This window comes from Somniosus microcephalus, chromosome 11 (assembly GCF_052327205.1).
Source record: "Somniosus microcephalus isolate GS21.2 chromosome 11, FLI_Smic_1.0, whole genome shotgun sequence".
Classification (NCBI taxonomy): Eukaryota; Metazoa; Chordata; class Chondrichthyes; order Squaliformes; family Somniosidae; genus Somniosus; species Somniosus microcephalus.
This window is the reverse complement of record NC_140997.1, coordinates 224,851,608-224,870,278: the sequence shown is the minus strand read 5'-3', so window position 1 is coordinate 224,870,278 and position 18,671 is coordinate 224,851,608. Positions and strand designations below refer to the sequence as shown.

The 18,671-nt window shown below is 47.4% G+C and overlaps 1 protein-coding gene across 2 annotated transcripts in view; it reads left to right on the top strand.

Moving 5' to 3' along the window:
• The first annotated feature begins 651 nt into the window (after positions 1 to 651).
• Positions 652 to 18,671, top strand: part of c11h3orf18 (chromosome 11 C3orf18 homolog) — an 82,929-nt gene continuing 64,909 nt past the window's right edge. Inside the window, exons 1-2 of one of the 2 annotated variants that reach the window (XM_086002045.1) lie at positions 652 to 944; positions 4,695 to 4,788. The gene's annotated coding sequence lies outside the window, so the exon portion shown is untranslated. The remainder of the gene's footprint in view (positions 945 to 4,694; positions 4,789 to 18,671) is intronic. The other variant, XM_086002044.1, reaches the window with a different exon arrangement.

Sequence of the window (18,671 nt, the reverse complement as noted above, 5' to 3'; positions counted from 1 at the left end):
GATTTTGACGGTGATGCCCCCTCCTGTCAAATAGCCTGCTATTCCCTTTCTAGTCTGGCTTGTAGAATACCCATATGAGCAAGGTGCCAGATGGTGCCTGGCACCTTTTCATAGCTGTGTGCCAGCGTGAGTCACTGCCATCGAGAGAGCAGGAACGAAAATGAGCAGAATTTTTTTAAAAATAAATCCACAGATTCTAATGTTTTATTAGCAGCAGGCTGGGGGATGGATGGAGGTCATTTGAAAAAAGGCAGATGACATTGTAATACAGTCGAACGTACCACACTACAGTCTCCCCCCCCACCCCCGGCACGGCATCCCCTAGCCAATAGAGTCCCAAAGTCTGCTGGCAGATGGAGATTGCTGCAGCATCTATCTCCTCTGCTCTGCCACTAAGCAACCTAATCTGCTGCCAGACTGGCCCGTCCTGACTGGCGGCAGAACCACCCAATCAACCAGTGGAGAGCGGGGAGCTTGCAGGGAGCAATTGGCCTCAGCCAGCCAATCAGCGGGTGCTGGGTGGGAGGGGGCTGCCAACCGGAGTTCGGCTGTGCTGAATGGTGTCTGGAGAAGGAGGCATTGCAAATAAAATTATTTGATGCACTGGGTGGCGGTGGGGTGGGGGGGTGGGGTGGGGGAGGGGGGCAACGACAGAGGAACAAATAATACTGGCGACCAGTTAAGTCAGCCTGCCTAGCTTTTGTCTTGTTAAATTTCCTTTATAGTTCACTGTTTTAGTCTCAACCACCAATTTAAAATTGTGTTATTTGAATTGTGCAGTTATTTTTTTGCTTTAAAAAAAAAAAATCAAATTGATGGTAGAAATTTAAAGGGTCACACAGCAGTCTGTCACCTGGCCTGGGTATTTCTGAAGACACAGCACTTTTTTTTGATGGATAAGCTTGAGGAAGAGGACGACTGATCCCCTGTAATCAGAGGCAACAGTGAGTAACGACAGTCACTGATTCTGTTTAAGTATGAAATTCGGCGCCTTGTTTCTCACCACAGTAGATCCGCAAGCAGGGTCCCCCGTCAGTTGTCGTGCCTTAGGCCTGTGCGTTTATAATGTTCCAGTAGCCTGCTGAACAACTGTGAGAGAAAAAGATCAAAACCATTCTAGAGTGTTATTTTTAAAATTCAAAATATATTTTCGATCCCGAATATAGTATAATTCTCCGTCAGTCAGTAATCCCCACCTGTGGTCTGATCCACTTATTTACCATCCTCAGTGACCCAGGTACAGGCCCAATTACTGCTCCTTACACAACTGTTCATCGTAAGCTCAGCCCTTATTCAGGCCTGGTAATGTTCAACTATTGTACCTGTCTCAACCTATCACACCATGAACCGAGTCTAATGCTTTTGACAGCCTGCATTTTCACTGTAATCTGTTTGCGGCATGTGTGTCTGTCCTTAAGCTCCTAATAGCAAGCTGTCGGCAGCAACGAATACATTGCTTGTCTCCCTTTGCTGTCCATCCAGCTGTGTGTTTGGTTGCCCGTGTTGCTGTGCATGTGTGTTCTGGAGGGGTTTCCCGTGATGAGGCAGGGCGCTGGATCACGAGTGTCCTGATACTGACGGTCGATGGAGTGCTGACCGCCAGCACCACCATCGGGTAGTGCCACCCGCAATACAGCCTGAAGTCCATGTACAGCCAGCCTCACCCCCACCCCTCCGCCCCCATGACCCTCCGCAGACAGACCCTGAGGGAAACGGTGGCATAGTAGTTCTGTTATTGGACTAGTAATCCCGGCTAACTCAGCATAAACTGGAGATCGAGCCTGAGCCCTTGCTGGGCTGTGTGATTGTGGATACGGTAGCATAGTGGTTATGTTACTGAACTAGTAATCCAGAGCCTGGACGTGAGTTCAAATCCCACCACGGCAGCTGTGGAATTTAAATTCAGTTAATTAAATAAATCTGGAATAAAAAGCTAGAGTCAGTAATGGTGACCATGAAACTATCGGATTGTTGTAAAAACCCATCTGGTTCACTAATGTCCTTTAGGCCGTCCTTACCCGGTCTGGCCTATATGTGACTCCAGACCCACAGCATTGTGGTTGACTCTTAACTGCCCTCTGAAATGGCCTAACAAGCTACTCAGTTATACCAAACCACTACAACACACTACACAGTTCAAGAAGGTGGCTCACCACTACCTTCTCCAGGGCAATTAGGGATGGGCAATAAATGCCGGCCTTGCATCATCCCATGAATGATTTTTTTTTAAAAGACTTGCTGCTCTACGTGTCTCTGGACGTCCATTTGTGGCCTGCCCAGGAGAGGGGTTATTGATCGAGCTGGGATTCAGTACAAAAGGAAACATGACAGTGCTATTAGGAGGCGGAATTAGACAGCAAGTGAGAGAGAAAGAGAGGCGCTTACTAAAATCTAACTCTTTAATAGAACTATTGGTCCTGTAGAATTTTTTTCTCCGGTGAGGAAGTGCCTGGCTTCCACTTGGCAACTTCCCACCATGGCCTTTTACTGGGGAGGTGTGTGTGTGTGTGTGTGTCTCTCTCTCTCTGCCTGTTACTGGGGAGGTGTCTCTCCGCCTGTTACTGGGGAGGTGTCTCGCCGCCTGTTACTGGGGAGGTGTCTCTCCGCCTGTTACTGGGGAGGTGTCTCTCCGCCTGTTACTGGGGAGGTGTCTCTCCGCCTGTTACTGGGGAGGTGTCTCTCCGCCTGTTACTGGGGAGGTGTCTCTCCGCCTGTCACTGGGGAGGTGTCTCTCCGCCTGTCACTGGGGAGGTGTCTCTCCGCCTGTCACTGGGGAGGTGTCTCTCCGCCTGTCACTGGGGAGGTGTCTCTCCGCCTGTCACTGGGGAGGTGTCTCTCCGCCTGTTACTGGGGAGGTGTCTCTCCGCCTGTTACTGGGGAGGTGTCTCTCCGCCTGTTACTGGGGAGGTGTCTCTCTCTCCGCCTGTTACTGGGGAGGTGTCTCTCTCTCTGCCTGTTACTGGGGAGGTGTCTCTCTCTGCCTGTTACTGGGGAGGTGTCTCTCTCTGCCTGTTACTGGGGAGGTGTCTCTCTCTCTGCCTGTTACTGGGGAGGTGTCTCTCTCTCTCTGCCTGTTACTGGGGAGGTGTCTCTCTCTGCCTGTTACTGGGGAGGTGTCTCTCTCCGCCTGTTACTGGGGAGGTGTCTCTCTCTCTCCGCCTGTTACTGGGGCGGTCTCTCTCTCTCCGCCTGTTACTGGGGCGGTCTCTCTCTCTCTCTGCCTGTTACTGGGGAGGTGTCTCTCTGCCTGTTACTGAGGAGGTGTCTCTCCGCCTGTTACTGGGGAGGTGTCTCTCTCTCTGCCTGTTACTGGGGAGGTGTCTCTCCGCCTGTTACTGGGGAGGTGTCTCTCTCTCTGCCTGTTACTGGGGAGGTGTCTCTCTCTCCGCCTGTTACTGGGGAGGTGTCTCTCTCTCTCCGCCTGTTACTGGGGAGGTGTCTCTCTCTCTCCGCCTGTTACTGGGGAGGTGTCTCTCTCTCTGCCTGTTACTGGGGAGGTGTCTCTCCGCCTGTTACTGGGGAGGTGCCTCTCTCCGCCTGTTACTGTTAAGGTGTCTCTCTGTCTGCCTGTTACTGGGGAGGTGTCTCTCCGCCTGTTACTGGGGAGGTGTCTCTCTGCCTGTTACTGGGGAGGTGTCTCTCTCTGCCTGTTACTGGGGAGGTGTCTCTCTCTCCGCCTGTTACTGGGGAGGTGTCTCTCTCTCTCCGCCTGTTACTGGGGAGGTGTCTCTCTCTCTCTGCCTGTTACTGGGGAGGTGTCTCTCTCTCTGCCTGTTACTGGGGAGGTGTCTCTCTCTGCCTATTACTGGGGAGGTGTCTCTCTCTCTGCCTGTTACTGGGGAGGTGCCTCTCTGCCTGTTACAGGGGAGGTGTCTCTCTCTCTGCCTGGGCTGATTTTTCAGTCTGATTTTCTGCATTCTTCCCAAAATAATCTCACTGTGCTCCTCGTTTACTTCCCATACCCATTCATTCTTCTTTAAGTTTACCCAGTATTTTTTTTGTTTGCTGTTATACGAACAATGATGGATCGAAGAATACCCCTAGTTCATCCAGGCTGTCCCACACAGCTGCAATGCCTTGTGCATCACAATACAATATATACACTCCCCACCCCAGCCGAGAGCCATGCAATCTCCTGGGACAGGCAAACGAACAGATAAAAACCCAGAACAATTAGGGAAAAGAAATCTTGAAAAGTCCTCTCCAACCCCCATAGGCGATCGAAACTAGCTAATGATTTATCATCAATGAACACTTTTGACAAAAGGTTACACACTCTAATAACTCTTCCAAAGTGCCTTGTAATCTTCCTTTTATGTTACTCGTGCTGATCTTGAGATTGATGTCTCTTGTCTTTTAGCTGAAATACTCCATCAATGTTTAGCTTGTCTATATTCATGTTATCATTTCGAACAACTCAATCACATCTCCTCAATCTTCTCAGTTTGAGAGATATAGGGCAGGATTTTCATTGGGCCGTGGAGGCGGGATTGGAGGCGTGCGGGGGGTTAAAATCCTGAAATCGGGGGGCACGATCCCATCCCGCCCCCAACCCACCTCCATGCCAGTTTCAAAGGAGGCGGGTACCCGCCCCGCACTGGGACCCGCCTCCCCGAGGTGGGAAGGGGATTAGTGCCAATTAGCTGCCAGTTAACAGGCAGATTTTAGCCTAATCCCTATTTTCATTCTTGAAGTGTGGGATTCCCGATGGCTCCAAACCATGCCAAAGTTAGCGAGGCGGGCCGTCGGGCTGAAGGGCTTGGAGGGGTCGAGATGTCTGGTGTTCAGGTGAGTGATGAGTGCATGAGTGCAGAGGTAAGTGTGTTTAAAGAAGTTTTACTTACCTTTACAGCCTTCCTTCTTTCAGGTCTCGGGAGCCCCACATCTCACCGGCACAGAAAGCAGAATGGCTGCGATCTGTCAAAAATTGCAGCATTCAGCTTTCTGTTCCGGGGAGATCTCTAAATCATCCTGAGAGGAAGGAATTAACCTGGAGTACAGATTGTCAGTGTTTGACAGCTTCAAACAGCTGTGAAACGCTGATATTTCATCTGTCAAAAGGTCTTGACAGATGAAATATCAATCTGTGACGTCACCTGTTGCCAGGTGGCCCTTAATTGGCCTGCTCAACAAGGTCAATCAAGTCAAAATCGCGTGGGTTGGCTACAACTCGATGGAGGCGGGACTACAGCCCCGAAAGTTGTAGTCCCGCCTCCTCAATGAAAATCCAGCCCTTGGTATAGTCTTTCACAACCCCTCACCCTGGTATCCGCATTACATTTTCTCCAGGTCAATTATAATCCCTCCTATAGTGCGGACAGTATTCCAAATGCAGCCTGACCGTTGTTTTGTACAGAGTCATCATGGTCCTGAAAGCAAGAAAAACCGCAGATGCTGGAACTCTGAAACAGGAACAGAAAATGCCAGAAACACTCAGCAGGTCAGTCAACATCTGTGGACAACGCAGACAAGTTAAGACTTCAGGTACGGACCCGTCATCAAAATAGACCTGATGAAGGGTCCACACGGAAAATGTCAACTCGTCTGTTCTCCCGCACAGATGCTGCCTGACCTACTGAGTGTTTCCAGCACTTCTTATTAACTCATCCTTGTTTTCAAATCCCTCCATGGGCCTCGCCCCTCCCTACCCCTGTAACCTCCTCCAGCCCCACAACCCCCTGAGACCGCCGCGCTCCTCTAAATCTGGCCTCTTATGGAGCCCCGATTTTCGTCGCTCCACCGTTGGCGGCCGTGCCTTCAGCTGCCTCGGCCCTAAGCTTTGGAATTCCCTCCCTAAACCACTCCGTCTCTCTACCTTTCTCTCCCTGCTCCTTTACTTTGCTCCTAAAACCTACGGGGGAGAAATTGGGTATAGCCCCATTTGGGGCGCTAGTTCTGGCGAAGCGCAAAGCCTAGCGCCAGTTGCGATTTAGCGCCATCTAGCGCGATATTGGGTTGCAGCGCCCCTAAAGGTGATTGCGGCGCTAAATCAGGCGCTGCACGCTACTCTTAAGGCGCTAACCCGGCGGCGCAACCCAATTTCACGGCGGCGGGGCGCAGCGAGGGTGCTTTCAATAATCACTTTCCCTGAGACACAGTGGCGCCGGCCAGCTCTTAAAGGGGCAGGTCAATTGGCATCACCAGACACACTCACTGCCTTGTAGGCCTTCAAAGCGATGGGAGCCTACCTGTGGCGCACCAGCCTAACAAGACATGGAAAGGGTGAGGCAGAGGGCGGAACGACTCACTGATGGGGCATTGGATGCTTTGGTTGGCGCAGTGGAATCAAGGCCAAGGAAGATGGTCGGAATGTGATTTATGTTTTGGACAGTCTCCCGGGTGTGAGAGGCAGTTATGTGTCAGTGTATTAGTTTTGCTTTCTGTTGCCATAGCTTTCTCATATTTGAAGGAACCACATTTTGTTTAATGAAACACTTTCTTCATTTACAATGGCCATGCCTGCTATTTACATGCATCTTGCCCTTCACAGGCTTGGGGGTATCAGACCGGTTCCATTCCTGTTCTTGGAATGGCAGCAAGCATTCCATGAGAGGGGCCTAGAAGCTACTTCTGATCAGCCTCTGACGCGCAGCCTGAGAAGAGCTGCTCGCGTAGAGGTTCAGGCCAGCAGGCATCTTCTCAGCCACCGACAGGGATGTCCTGCACCTTATCTGAGGCTGCAGATCTGGCTGAAGCAGCTGGCACAGCTCAGTCACCACCTCCTTTCTAAATCACAGCCTTCTGACACACTGCCCCTCCAGCATGTTCATGTAGGAAAACTGCTGTTGGAAAACCCTGCCAGCGTAAGGCCTGCTGTGGCGACGTCTGTTGGCCTTCCTCCGTCTGGCCATGCCCGCCCCCCTCTCCCAGCGTCTCAGTGCCCTTTCCAGATGATTCAGCAGCAGGATGTTCCCCTCCAATGCAGCCCCCATAATAAGTGCCCACAGGAAGGTTCCCCATTGTCAAGGCTCACCAACAGCAAGGTGATGGTCAGAAGGCTGAAGATCGTCTGCCTGCGCTGGCTCAGTGGTCAAATGGCGCTCAGTGTGCAGCTCAGCAACTCTTTGTAGCTCTCGAGGAAGTTGTGCTCCAAAAATGGCTGCCGCTTTTAAACCACACCAGTCCCCTTTAAATAACGCTCCTCCAGCCCGAGAGCGACTTGGTAAGGTCCAGGTAAGCTGTCACTATTAGCGCCAGGCGCTACGGAGGGGGGCGCCACTGAATTTCCGGTCCGGGGCGCCCAAAAGGCGTTGCACACTCAAATGACGTCATAATCAGCCTGCGCCCATGAGCGGGCGCTAAGATTTAGCGCCGGCGCTAAATGCATGCTCAATATGGGGCGAGGCGCTAGGCGCCTTGCACCCGCCCGGAAATTGGCTAGCGCCCCACTTCTCGGCCTCTTTAGGCGTTAATCAGTGGCGCTAACAACCGAATTTCTCCCCCTACATCTTTGACCAAACTTTTGGCCACCTGTCCTATTATCTGCTTATGGGGCTCGGTGTCGAATTTGTTTGATAATTGCTCCTGTGTAACGCCTCGGGACGCTAAAGGCGCCATATAAAAGCAAGTTGTTGTCATCCATGACCTCTCTGCTTTTGTATTCAATCCCAGTCGGTATAAATTGGTACCCTGCAGCAAAGAAAGAATAGAAGGACAAATACAAAAGCAAAATACTGCGGATGCTGGAAATCTGTAATAAAAACAGAAAATGCTGGAAATACTCAGCGGGTCAGGCAGCATCTGTGGAGAGAGAGAAACAGTTAACGTTTCAGGTCTGTGACTCTTCGTCAGAACTGGAAAAAGTTGGAGATGGAACAGGTTTTTAAGCGGGGGGAGGGGAGGAAAGAACAAAAGGGAAGGTCTGTGATAGGGTGGAAGGCAGGAGAGATTAAATGACAAAGGGATGATGGTGCAAAGCAAAAGGAGATGGTAATGGGACAAGTTAAGAAACAAAAGATGACTCTAGATGAAGTGTAAATGGCGATGGCAGAAGGAGAGACAGCTGCCATTTGAGAGAGAGAGGAAAAAAAGATGGGGGCCGAGGTTATGGTCTGAAATTGTTGAACTCGATATTGAGTCCAGAAGGCTGTAAAGTGCCTAATCGAAAGATGAGGTGCTGTTCCTCGAGCTTACGTTGAGCTTCATTGGAACAGTGTTCATTTGAGGCCATTTGATTTTCAGTTTAACCTTGGCATTTAACTCTGTATAACTCATTGGTCAGACCACATTTTGAATATTGTTTGGAATTTTGGGCTTCTTGCTCCCAGAAGGGCATAGATATATTGGAGAAAGTTCAAAGAAGAGCAAGTGGAATGAGTAAGATAAGTTATGAACAGAGACTCAAAGAACTGAACTTGCTTTCATTGGAGAAGATTGGGTAGTGGCGAATGATTCAGCTTTGTCATCACAGAATCACAAAAATAATTACGAATGAGCAAGGCCATTTGTCCTATCTTAGACCATCCATCCAGAATGACCCTAAAGCCGTTCCATTGCGGTCTCCAATTGTTTCTTAAATGATTCCATCTTAAATGGTTCTCGCCTCCACTTCTGTATCTGGGATATATTCCAAGTGTTGGTCTCCTTAACGTGAAGAAGAACTTCCTGATATCAGTCCTATATAATAGTTTAAACCTGTGTTCCCTTGTCCTATTTTTGTGATGTAATTTAAAGTAATTGTCTGCATTTATCTTTTCCGTACCGTTTACTATCTTATGTCACTCTAGCATGTCAGCTATGGCTCAGTGGGCAGCACCCTCGCCTCGGAGTCAGAAAGTTGTGGGTCCAAGTCCCACACCAGAGACTTGAGCACAAAATCTAGGCTGACACTCCAGTGCAGTGCTGAGGGAGTGCTGCACTGTCGGAGGTGTCGTCTTTCGGATGAGACGTTAAACCGAGGCCCCGTCTGCTCTCTCAGGTGGATGTAAAAGATCCCGTGGCACTATTTCGAAGAAGAGCAGGGGAGTTATCCCTGGTGTCCTGGCCAATATTTATCCCTCAACCAACATAATTAAAAACAGATTGTCTGGTCATTATCACGTTGCTGTTTGTGGGAGCTTGCTGTGTGCAAATTGGCTGCCGCATTTCCTACATTACAACATTGACTACACTCCAAATAGTACTTCATTGGCTATAAAGTGCTTTGGGACGTCTGGTGGTCATGAAAGGCTCTATATAAATGCAAGTCTATAAAATTCTAACAGGACTAGACAGACTAGATGCAGGAAGGATGTTCCCGATGGCGGGGGAGTCCAGAACCAGGGGTCACAGTCTAAGGATAAGGGATAAGCCATTTAGGACAGAGATGAGGAGGAATTTCTTCACCCAGAGAGTGGTGAACCTGTGGAATTCTCTGCCACACAGGGCAATTGAGGCCAATTCATTAAATATATTCAAGAAGGAGTTGGATATATTTCTTGAGGCTAAAGGGATCAAGCGATATGGGGAGAAAGCAGGGACAGGGTATTGAATTTGGATGATCAGCCTTGATTTCATTAAATGGCGGAACTTTTAATGGCCTACTCCTGCTCCTATCTTCTATGTTTCTTTCTTTCTATAAGATCACCTCTCAGGCGCCTCCTCCTTTCAATGGTGAAAAGCTCAGGTTTTTCCAGTCTTTCCTCACAGCTCAGACGTCTAACATTAGGGATTAGTCTAGTGACTCTTTTCACCAGCTCCAACACGTCAATGTCTCTTGATCCTTACTGAGCACAGCACTCAAGGTGTGGTCTGTCCAGTTTGATCATGACTTCATCTTGTGTTGTCTTGTTTTGGCTGGTTGTTCAACATTTTGTTGGTTGTTGCCCTGCATTGGTTGGACATGTTAAGCGTCAAATCTACTAAGACTTCTAAGTGCCTTTAAACTTCATCCTCCGTTATTTCAATACCATTCATGCAATATGTGCGTTGCCTATTTTTCCTTACAATGTGGAGTACTTTACACTTGTCTCCATTAAATTTCACCTGCCATTGTTCTGCCCACTTACATATCTTGTCCAGTTCATTCTACAATGCTGAAGTGCCTCCATTGATCCCACTGCCCCTCTATTTTAGTATCATCTGACCGGTTTGCATTGGGTTTCTGAGTCCAAGTCATTGAAGTAAATTAGAAACAGTAGTTGTCCGAACACCTATCCCTGGGGCGCCCCAATCAATACTACCCCGCCCCCCCTCCCTCCCCCCCCACCCTGGTGTAGCACCTCGAACAAGTACCTGAAGATTTTTTTTTACTATTCAGCCAATTTCTTATCCATACCCAAGATTTACGCTTAATACCCACACCTTTGATCTTAAGTGCTAGCCATTGATGTGGAACATTTATCACATGTTTTCTGGAAGGCTAGGTAGAACACATTATAAGGCTTACCACCGTCCACTTGGGACATCGCTTCCTCAAAGAAGTCGAGGATGTTGGTCAAGCAAGCTTTTCCCCCTTCTGGATCCATGTTGACTGTCGCTTACAAGGTCATTATTGTACAGATAATCTCCACGTTTACTCCTGATCATTCATTCCATTATTTTACACAGGGTTGAAGTAAGATTGATATGCTGAGTGGCGTGGAATATGTAGGTGCAAACAGTTTATTTAACAGACTGCGTGATAGTACTAGAGGATGAATCCAAATACAAACCTATGCAGAGCCTAGAAATTCTAAAACATGTTTCCCCACATTGGGTTGGACTGGTCGACCCTCAGCAAAGGCAATTAAAGCTGAGTTGAGCATCGCGGGCAGACGTAAAAGATCCCACAACACTATTTGAAGAAGAGCTAGGGAATTCTCCCTGGTGTCCTGGCCAACATTTATCCCTCAACCAACTTCACTGAAACAGATTATCTGGCCATTTATCTCATTGCTGTTTGTGGGACCTTGCTGTGCGCAAATTGGATGCCATGTTATCTACATTACAACAGTGACTACACTTCAAAAGTACTTCATTGGCTGTAAAGCGCTTTTGGAATGCCCTGAGGTTGTGAAAGGCGCTATATAAATGCAAGTCTTTCTTTTATGGGAGGCAAATAAATTGGATTTCTTTTCTCAATATTCATTTGGAGAAAGTTCTTGAGACATCATGTCAAATCGGCAAGGAGTCACTGCCTTGTGGAGAGAAGAAAGGAGAAAAAGACACAGGTCGTGAAAGGCACTATATAAATGCAAGTCTTTCTTCTTTAATATCAGAGATTGCTTACAAATCCTAAAATTCCTAACATTGTATTATAGTTATTATTGCTAATGCACTTCAATCTAAATTACAACTCTTTGCTGTGTACCAAGAACTATATGACAGACTTGAGTCTGCCTTTCTCTATCAGAGTTGAGGTACTAAATGCATTTATATGGGTGTTAGTAAACCTCTATTTAATGCTTGTGTAGTGCATGTAATAACTTGTTTTTTCAGTTAAGGAAGCCCTTCCCCTTAATTCTCAGTTGAATTGCTCGTTATTTACTTGGGCAGCAACACTTAGGGCTGGATTTTGCCAGCTGAGACGAGTTGGGGGCAGGACTGCTGCCTTCCGGGTTCTAGTCCTGCCCCCAGCGGCGTCTGATGAACCCATGCTATTTTCCCTTGATTGACCTTGTTAAGCCCGTCCTGCGGGCTTACCGGCCAATGAAAGGAAAGCCGGTGACAGATGACGTCAGCGTGTGACGCTTCATCTGTCGAAAAATTTTTGACAGATGAATTGTCAGCGTTTTGAGAAGCTGTCAAACACTGACAATCTCTGTTCTAAGGTGAGCCCTTGCACAAAGGCTCACCAAAACCTCTCCTCAGCAGAAATCAGATGGCTGCTGCATCTGAGAATGCAGAAGCCATTCTGTCATCTCTGCCGTTGAGATGAGGCACCACCGGCTCCTCAACGGTTGAAGCCTGCAGAAAGAAGCAAAGGTAAGGAAACTTTTTCCAACACTTTACACTTACCTCTCATACTTACCTGTCCACACTTGCACCCATCACTCACCTCTACATCGATCATTTCGACCCCTCTCACCCCCGCAGACCCACTGCTCGCCTCGCTGACCCTGGTGAGGTTCGCAGCCGTCGGGAAGCCCGCAATTGCAGGTGTAAAATGGGGATAAGCCTCAAAACCGCCTGTTAACAGGCAGTTAATTGGCTCTAATCCCCTTCCTGCCTCGAGGAGACGGGTCCCTGTGCAACTCGGGGACCCGCTTCCCCGGGAAGATGGCATGGAGGCGGGTTGGGAGCGGGGTTGGCACCCGCTCCCAGTTTCTGCCAGTTTAAGCAGAGAACATAAAAACTGACTGTAAAAGCTTTTATAGATATGTGAAGAGAAAAAGATTGGTGAAGTCAAGCGTAGGTCCCTTGCAGTCAGAATCAGGGGAATTTATAATGGGGAACAAAGAAATGGCAGACCAACTAAATTCATACTTTGGTTCTGTCTTCACAAAGGAGGACACAAATAACCTCCCAGAGATGTCGGGGAACATAGGGTCTGATGAAAGGGTGGAACTGAAAGAAATCAGTATTTGTAGGGAAATGGTGTTAGGAAAATTGATGGGACTGAAGGCCGATAAATCCCCAGGGCCTGATAATCTACATCCCAGGGTACTTAAGGAAGTGGCCCTAGAAATAGTAGATGCATTGCTGGTCATCTTCCAGAACTCGATAGACTCTGGAACGGTACCCATGGATTGGCGGGTAGCTAATGTTACCCCACTATTCAAAAAAGGTGGTAGAGAAAAGGCGGGGAATTATAGACCGGTAAGCTTGACATCGGTAGTGGGGAAAATGCTAGAGTCCATTATAAAAGATGTAATAGCAGAGCACTTGGAAAGCAGTGACTGGATCGGACAAAGTCAACATGGATTTACAAAAGGTAAATCATGCTTGACTAATCTACTGGAATTTTTTGAGGATGTAACTGGTAAAATAGATAAGGGAGAACCAGTGGATGTGGTGTATTTGGACTTTCAGAAGGCTTTCGATAAGGTCCCGCATAAGAGATTAGCGTGCAAAATTAAGGCACATGGGATTGGGGGCAAGGTATTGACTTGGATAGAGAACTGGTTGGCGGACAGAAAGCAAAGAGTTGGAATAAACGTGTCGTTTTCCGAGTGGCAGGCAGTGACTAGTGGGGTACCGCAAGGATCGGTCCTAGGACCCCAGCTGTTCACAATATATATTAATGATCTGGACGAGGGAATTGGATGTAATATCTCCAAATTTGCAGACGACACAAAGCTGGGTGGGAGGGTATGCTGTGAGGAGGATGTCGTGAAACTCCAGCACGATTTGGACAGGTTGGGTGATTGGGCAGAAACATGGCAAATGCACTATAATGTGGATAAATGTGAGGTTATCCACTTTGGTGGCAAAAACAGGAAGGCAGATTATTATTTGAATGGCAATAGATTGGGAGAAGGGGAAGTGCAAAGAGACCTGGGTGTTCTTGTACACCAGTCGCTGAAGGTAAGCATGCAGGTGCAGCAGGCGGTTAAGAAGGCAAATGGTATGTTGGCCTTCGTAGCAAGAGGGTTCGAGTACAAGAACAAGGGTGTCTTGCTGCAGTTGTACAGGGCCTTGGTGAGACCACACCTTGAGTATTGTGTGCAGTTTTGGTCGCCTTACCTGAGGAAGGACGTTCTTGCCATGGAAGGAGTGCAGCGAAGATTCACCAGGCTGATACCTGGGATGGCAGGAATGACGTATGAGGAGAGATTGTGTTGATTGGGCTTATACTCACTGGAGTTTAGAAGATTGAGAGGGGATCTCATCGAAACCTATAAAATTCTGTCAGGCCTGGACAGACTAGATGCAGGAAGGATGTTTCTGATGGCCGGGGAGTCCAGAACCAGGGGTCATAGTCTAAGGATAAGGGGTAAGACATTTAGGACTGAAATGAGGAGGAATTTCTTCACCCAGAGAGTGGTGAACCTGTGGAATTCTCTGCCACAGAGGGCGGTGGAGGCCAGTTCCTGAATAAAGAGTTGAATATATTTCTTAAGGCTAAAGGATCAAGGGATATGGGGAGAAGGCAGGGACAGGGTACTGAATTTGGATGATCAGCCATGATCTCATTGAATGGCGGAGCAGGCTCGAAGGGCCGAATGGCCTACTCCTGCTCCTATCTTCTATGTTTCTATGTTTCCCGGCAGCCCCGCCTCTTCAGAGCTGGGAAAATTCCCCCCTTAGGGTCTGTGATTAAGTCATGATGCTAGATTTAATTTGAGTGCTAAAATGAGCACATACTATTATGCCAAGCATGATCCCAGGCACAACCAGTACACAAATGTGATGGATTTTTTTTTTTTTGTTCATTCACGGGATGTGGGCGTCGCTGGCAAATGCATCCCGAATTGCCCTTGAGAAGGTGGTGGTAAGCCACCTTCACGAACCGCTGCAGTCCATCGGAGCAGTTTTTTGTTTGATACGAGAGAGTGGCTTGCTAGTGGCCATTTCAGAGGGCAGATTAAGAGTCAACCACGTTGCTTTGGGTTTGGAGTCACATATAGACCAGACCGGGTAAGGACGGCAGATTTCCTTCCCTAAAGGACATTAAGAAAGCCTTGCATTTAGTGAAGCAGTTGGGTTTTTACAACAATCTGGTAGTTTCATGGTCACCATTACTGATGCTAGCATTTTAGTTCAGATTTATTTAATTAACTGAATTTAAATTCCCCAGCTGCCGTGGTGGGATTTGAACTCACGTCTCCGGATCATTAGTCCAGGCCTCTGGATTACTAGTCCAGTAACATAACCACTATGCTACCGTATCCGCAATCACACAGCCCAGCAAGGGCTCAGGCTCGATCCCCAGTTTATGCTGAGTTAGCCGCTCTCAGGCTGCCATACCTCACTTGGCCTCAGTGCCCCTCCAGGAGGAAGAAATGAGCCAAAGTTCCTGTTGCTGATCGCTGCCCAGTGACTTCTGCTGGAAAATAAACGTGCAGCCGTTGAGTAAAACTTAGACCTGCAAGAATACCTGAAACAGAAGTGACCCACCCCCCACCCCCTCCCAAAACAGTTAACGTAAAGGAGGTATTTGGCAACATGAAGTCGACTCTGTGTAGCAGTAAAATTAAATGCCTAATAAGATGTAGTATGATTAAGTGTTCGTGTGGTCAACAGCATTCAGACCTGAAAATTGGGCCTTGAAAGCTGAAGTAAGAACATCTTGCATTTCTGTTGTGCTTCACGCATGAAGAGAAATGTCTCAAAGTGCCTTATGGAGCATGTGGACAAAGAGACACCAAGTAGATTCAATGGTAAATTTCAAAAGGGAATTGGATATCTACTTGAAAAGGAAAAATGTGCAGGTCTGTGGGGGAGAGTGGGGAAGTAGGACTAATTGGACAGCTCTTTCAAAGAGCCGGCACAGACACGATGGGCGAAGTAGCCTTCTCCTGTGCTGCTATGATAACCTTGGAGGAAAGGGACAAAGAGGAAATGGGGAAGATTGGGTCTCTTACAAAGAGAAAAAGTCTTGGAGCTGTCTTGAGTTATGGCGAGACCAGCGTATGTTAAAAATTAGTTGGACAAATAGATTGACCAATGAATGGGTCCTTGAACTAGCACAAGGGAAGTGAGAAGTGATGAGAAAAATGATGCATTGTGAGCATATTATTCTGGATTCACATGAAAATGGCTAGGTTTTTACCCTCTGGAAAAGTTGAAGCTAATCAATCAAGAGGCAGGCAAGGATGAAGTTGGCTGTTGGATGATGTTGTTACTGATGTGAAATGGGCAGGTGTGACAACAGGAATGAAAGAAATTACAGCACAGAAGGAGGCCATTTGGCTCAGGGAACCTATGTTAGGGCTAGATCATCAACTGGAGTTATCTGCTTTAGACCCACTGCTCTTTTTCCATATCCTTTTAAATCCTTACTTTTCAACCACTTATCCGGTTCTCTTAAATGATGCAATAGTTCTTGATTGAATAGGAGTTGTTACAATGCAGTTGTAGAGACTGGAAAGTATGAAGTGACCTGGAGGCTGGTCTTCAGAATGGAGGAGGCAGAGAGGGAGAGCGAGAGAGAATTTGTAAACCACAGGTTGATGTCACTCATCACTGATATCTTCAGACACAAAGCTGGTTTACGCTACTCTGACCCAATGAAAAAGAAATTTGCACCATGACAAAATTTGTATTGGTTGTAATTCAATTTATTTATTCCTTTTCCCCTTCCAAAAGTCTCTGCACATTGTACAATCTCACTAGCTCAGAACACAGTTAACACATTTGCTATATCAAAATACTAGCAAAAGTCAATAAATCCCAAGGACTGGATGACCTACATCCTAGGGTTTTGAAAGAGGTGGCCATTGGGATAGTGGACACATTTGTTGTCATCTTCCAAAATTCTATAGATTCTGGAACGGTTCCTGCAGATTGGAGGATAGCAAATGTAACCCCGCTATTTAAGAAAGGAGGGAGAGAGAAAACGGGGAACTACAGACCTTTTAGCCTCACATCAGTAGTTGGGAAAATGCTGGAATCTATTATAAAGGATGCAATAACTGGGCACTTAGAAACTAATAGTAAGATTGGGCAGAGTCAACATGGATTTTGAAAGGGAAATCCTGTTTAACAAACCTATTGGAGTTCTTTGAGGATGTAACTAGTGGAGTAGACAAAGGGGAACCAGTAGATGTGGTGTATTTGGATTTTCAGAAGGCCTTTGATAAGGTCCCACACAAGAGGTTGGTGAACAAAATTGGGTTACATGGAATTATAGAGTCATAGAATTATACAGAACAGAAAGAGGCCCTTCGGCCCATCATGTCTGCGCTAGCCATCAAGCCCTATCTATTCTAATCCCATTTTCCAGCACTTGGTCCGTAGCATTGTATGCTATGGCATTTTAAGTGCTCATCTAAATGCTTCTTGAATGTTGTGAGGGTTCCTGCCTCTAGCACTCTTTCAGGCAGTGAGTTCCAGATTCCAACCACCCTCTGGGTGAAAAAGTTTTTCCTCAAATCCCCTCTAAACCTCCTGCCCCTTACCTTGAAACTATGCCCCCTGGTTATTGACCCCTCTACTAAGGGTTGGGGGTAATATATACAAGCATGGATTGAAAATTGGTTAACAGACAGAAAACAAAGAATAGGGATAAACGGGTCTTTTTCAGGATGGCAGCTGTGACTAGTGGGATACCGCAAGGCTCGGGTCAGTTGTGAAGAGGATGTGAAGAGGCTTCAAGGGGATCTCGACAGGCTCAGTGAGTGGGCGAGAACATGGCAGAAGGAATATAATGTGGATAAATGTGAAGTTATCCACTTTGGTAGAAAAAACAGAAAGGCAGAGTATTTCCTAAATGGTGAAAGATTGGGGAATGCAGATGCTCAAAGGGACCTGGGTGTCCTTGTACATGAATCACTGAAAGTGAACGTGCAGGTGCAGCAAGCGATTAGGAAGGCAAATGGTATGCTGGCCTTCATTACAAGAGGATTTGAGTACAGGAGTAAAAAAGTCTTTACTCCAATTATATAGGGCCTTGGTGAGACCACACCTGGAGTACTGTGTACAATTTTGGTCTCCTTACCTAAGGAAGGATATACTTGCCATAGAGGGAGTGCAGCGAAGGTTTATGAGATTGATTCCTGGGATGGCGGGACTGTCGTATGAGAAGAGATTGAGTAAACTAGGCCTATATTCTCTTGAATTCAGAAGAATGAGAGGGGATCTCATTGAAGCATACAAAATTATTACAGGGCTTGATAGGGTGGATGCTGGGAGAATGTTTCCCTTGGCTGGGGAGTCTAGAACCAGGGGCCACAGCCTCAAGATAAAGGGTAGGCCATTCAGGACTGAGATGAGAAGAAATTTCTTCACACAGAGGGTGGCGAATCTTTGGAATTCTCTACCCCAGAAGCCTGTGGAGGCTCAGTCATTGGGTATATTCAAAACAGAAGTCGATAGATTTCTGACTAGTAAGGGCATCAAGGGATATGGCGATAGGGCCGGTGAATGGAATTGAGGCAGAAAATCAGCCATGATCTCATTGAATGGTGGAGCAGGCTCGAATGGCCTACTCCTGCTCCTATTTCTTATGTTCTTAAAAGCAGGATGGAGGTGGGAAAGGCTTGGACCATGAGCGGACAGAGGTGAGCAGAGGGTATGATTATAGCTGGCAGACCATGGCAGGATAGAGGTGACCAAAGGATAGGGTCATGATGAGATAGAGGGGGAGCGTCCAGGACCATGGTAGGAATGAGGTGGGTATTGGTCGGACAATGATAGGTTAGAGGCGTGCAGAGGATGGGGTCATGATGAGGTAAACATAGAAACATAGAAGATAGGAGCAGGAGTAGGCCCTTCGAGCCTGCTCCGCCATTCAATGAGATCATGGCTGATCATCCAAATTCAGTACCCTGTCCCTGCCTTCTCCCCATACCCCTTGATCCCTTTAGCCTTAAGAAATATATCCAACTCTTTCTTGAATATATTTAATGAACTGGCCTCCACCGCCCTCTGTGGCAGGGAATTCCACAGGTTCACCACTCTCTGGGTGAAGAAATTCCTCCTCATTTCAGTCCTAAATGGCTTACCCCTTATCCTTAGACTATGACCCCTGGTTCTGGACTCCCCGGCCATCAGAAACATCCTTCCTGCATCTAGTCTGTCCAGACCTGACAGAATTTTATAGCTTTCGATGAGATCCCCTCTCAATCTTCTAAACTCCAGTGAGTATAAGCCCAATTGACACAATCTCT